Genomic DNA, 4196 nt, shown 5'->3' with positions numbered 1-4196 from the left:
GGTGCGGAGAGGAATGCTGGCCGTGGCAACGGCAGTGGCGGCGACAAAAACAAGTACTCATGGAGGCGGAGCGAGGGCGACGGCGACGGCGACCGCACCATCTCGGCTTCGTCCAACCCCACCTCTGCTGCGGCGGATACTGCACGCTGGGAGGCAGCGGCGACCACCAGGCGCCAAGATCAAGATGGAGGGGTCTGGGTGGAGAAGCAGCAGTCGACGGTGGCATCGGGGGAGACGGGTAGCGGCCAGACCTCATCACCGATCCGTCGTCCTCACGGCAAGCGGAACATTACTCAGGTGCCTCCTACCAAGAACCCTATCTCCTGCCCCATATGCAAGTCGATTGAGCATCCTCCTGCTAGATGTCCTCAAGTTTTCTGTGAGAAATGCAATAAGTTAGGGCACCTGGCTTCTGTATGCACGGCATTTGCTCCCTGGGAGTGTATTGCCCCAATGTGTGCCTTCCAGTCGAAGGGGCAGGGATTTTACTATATTCATGATTCATGCACTGCTAATCAGCTTAAAGAGAGAGCCAATAACATTGTAGTTACCATTGTTGAGGGGGAAACTTCGACTAGGCAGATGGAATTGGACCTTTCTAACTACCTTGCTACTGGATGGCGCTGTTCAGCACATGCCATTGGTCCTGGGGTGTATGTAGTGCGATTCCCTAACCCTAGGGCGGTTGCCCAAATCTGCTATGTGGGAAAAGTCACTCTGAAAATGAGTGGGGCTGTTATACATGCCATTCAATGGTCCTCAGCTGTGGGATCAAAAAGCATCATGGAAGTGGCTTGGGTGAGGGTGATAAATATCCCACTGGATAAGAGAAGTGAGAGGAATGTAGCTTTTGTGGCCTCGCTGGTGGGGATTCCGCTTGAGATCGATAATGCAACCTTACATCGTCCTGCTTCTGTGCGTGTGAAAATTGGATGCAGAAATGTTGATGCGATACCTGGAATAGCAGAATCAGTACTGGGAGGACACTTTTATGATTTCTTTTATGAGGTTGAACAGGTGTTGATCAGGGACCCTAATCGTGTGAACAATGAGGTGAGGGTGCCTACTGGAGATAAGGGAGGAAAACAGGAAAAGAACAACAAGGCCGTGAATCCTGATGCTCAAATGGGCAGTACTTCATCTGGGCTTGGGGGGAAATCTCTCCCCATTCCCCAGCATGTAGTGCCTGATCCGATGAGAGAATCACAAGAGAGTGTCGAATCTGATGACTCTCTCCACACCTCACTGCTTATTGAGACCATGAAATATGAACATGAACAGGATATGAAAGAGAAAGTTGTGGAGGTGGTTGGACACCATGACTCATCCCTGAAGGTGGTCAATGAATATAGGGTGGAATCTCCTGATGTGAATGTTGAGGTGATCCCCACTCCTCCTTTGGTCACTGAGGAAAACTTACACTTCAGCTTGAGAAATGTGCAGAGTAAACTCGAGCGGGTGGAGGACAAGGCTGCAGCTGTGGCTAAGAAGAGAAACATGGAAGGTAATAATCTAAAACAGAACTCGTTTGATGCCTTGTCTGATCCTATGCTTATTCTTAGAGCTGTTAAAATGGGTATTGATATACCAGATTCTGATTTTACTAATATAGACATTTTAAGAGAACTGGAAAGATCCAGAAATAGAGATTTTTGGGAAGATAAGGATGTTAGTACTGATAATAATAATAACATCCTGATGCTGACTAATGGGAAAGGGGACAAAACTCCTCTGGACATGAAATGGAGTGAGGGGAATGAGCTGGATGAGGAACCTTTTACTTTAGTTCGGTCTAGGAAAAAAAGGAGAGGAGAGTGAATGTTACTATATCTAGACCTGTTACTAGAAGTCAAAAAGAGAAATAAGCCCCAGTGCAGAGTAGTGGTAGCCCTACCATGCCCCCTGGTAGGAATGCCAAGCGGGGGAAGAAAGCCAATGTGATTAAATGAATGGTATCTTTTGGAATTGCAGGGGAGCAGGCAAAAAAGGAATGAGTGTCTGCTTCTCTGACATGATAAAAGATCATTCCCTAGATTTCCTTTGTCTTCAAGAGACTATGAAGAAGAATTTTCTTCCTAAGAGTATCAGGAAAATAGACCCCGCGAATCAATTTGATTGGAATTGGATTCCTTCGATTGGAAAAGCGGGGGGACTCCTCTGTGGTTTTAAGAAAGAATCCTTAGAAGTTATTTCGTGGACTCCTAGTAGGTTTTGTTTGCAGGCCAACCTTTACGATATTAAGCATAAGATTGTCTGGGCTCTCATTACGGTGTATGGAGCAGCCCATGATGACAGTAAAGACGACTTCCTGGTTGAATTAGCCGCGATGTGTGCGTATACACAGGTCCCATACATTGTGGGGGGGGGGGGATTTTAATATCCTCAGAGAAGCTGGTGATAAAAATAAACCCTTAAATAGATCGCCTTTTGTGGATAAATTCAACTCCATCATAAACTCTTTGAATCTTCGAGAGATTTATATGGGGGGAGGCAAGTATACATGGACTAATAATCAAAAGCATCCTACTCTGGAAAAGTTAGACAGAGTCCTGATGAGTTTTGAATGGGAGGATATCTTTCCTTTGGTTACGGTTCGCAAACTGGTGAGAGATGTTTCGGACCACAATCCACTGCTTGTGTCCTCGGGAGAGGAGAGGCAAAAGAGCCGTAATCAACACGAATTCCGATTTGAGCTTAACTGGCTGTGTGACGAAAACTTTTACCTTATTGCTAAGGAAATATGGGAGCAACCTGTCAGATCAGATGATCCTATTGACGTTCTTAATATCAAACTGAAGCGCATTAAAAAATACTTCAAAGGGTGGGGCTCAAACATTTTTGGTCATGCCAGGAAGAGAAAGAAAGAAATTAAAAGGGAGTTAGAAGTAATAGAGAGTAAAGAAGAGGAGCATCCTCTCGACCCTGAGTCATATGAGAGAAAGACTGCGCTTCAGATAGAACTTAGTGAGATTTTATTTAGAGAAGAGTTATATTGGCTACAGCAGTCTAATGAACGTTGGCTTTTAAAAGGAGATCGAAACACCGCGTTTTATCACAGAGTGGCTAATGGCAAAAAGAGGAAAAACACGATCCAATCCCTCACTGATAGGGAGGTGGTAATTGAGGGGACCACCAACCTACTAGCTCATGCCACAGCTTATTACAAGGAACTGTTTGGGCCTGCTAGAGGAAACCTGTTTCACTTGTCGCCTGATATGTGGGCTGAGACCGAGAAATTGACTGAAGGCGATAATATCCTGCTTACCAGTAAATTCACTGAAGAAGAGGTGAAAAAAGCCCTTTTCAGTATGAAGAGCAACCGAGCCCCTGGCCCCGATAACATACCTGCAGAATTTTATAAGCATTGCTGGGAGTTTGTGAAAATAGATATTATGAACCTTTTCGAGGCCTTCCACAGCAATTCCCTAGATGTGGCTAGATTGAACTACGGGGTGATTACCCTCATTCCTAAGATGAGCGGAGCTAAAAAAAATTCAACAGTATAGACCCATTTGCTTGCTACGATGTCCTTACAAGCTCATTACCAAAGTTTTGGATAATAGAGCGGCCTTGTTTGCAGATATTTTGATCAGCAAACATCAAAATGCATTCATAAAACACAGAAATATTATGGATGGCATTTTAACCCTTCATGAGATTCTTCATCACACACAGAAAAAAGAAGATTGGTGTGATGTTGAAACTTGATTTTGAAAAAGCATATGATAAGATCAATTGGGATTTCCTCCTTGAGTGCCACAGTAATAGGGGTTTTGGCCCTGTGTGGTGTGGGTGGATCCAAAATATCCTTAAAAATGGGACCATTAATATCAAACTTAATAATGAGAAAGGATCTTACTTTCAAAGCTGCAAGGGGGTGCGACAAGGGGACCCACACTCACCTTTTTTGTTCAATATGGCTGTGGAAGCCTTATCCAAAATGATCTTGAATGCTCAGAAAGAGAATATGATAACTGGGCTAGCTCCGGACCTGATCGATGGGGGGGTTGCTATCCTCCAGTATGCAGACGATACAGTCGTGTGCTTTGAGCATGACAAAGAAGCCGCGGTTAATCTGAAACTCCTGCTTTATCTATTCGAACTCATGTCAGGTTTAAAAATTAACTTTCTGAAGAGTGAAGTTCTTTGTATTGGAGGGGATGATGAGATTCTTGCCTTTTATTCTGAGCTCTTTA

This window comes from Triticum dicoccoides, chromosome 6B, assembly GCF_002162155.2.
Source record: "Triticum dicoccoides isolate Atlit2015 ecotype Zavitan chromosome 6B, WEW_v2.0, whole genome shotgun sequence".
In the NCBI taxonomy this organism is placed as follows: domain Eukaryota; kingdom Viridiplantae; phylum Streptophyta; class Magnoliopsida; order Poales; family Poaceae; genus Triticum; species Triticum dicoccoides.
This window is presented reverse-complemented; position numbering follows the sequence as displayed.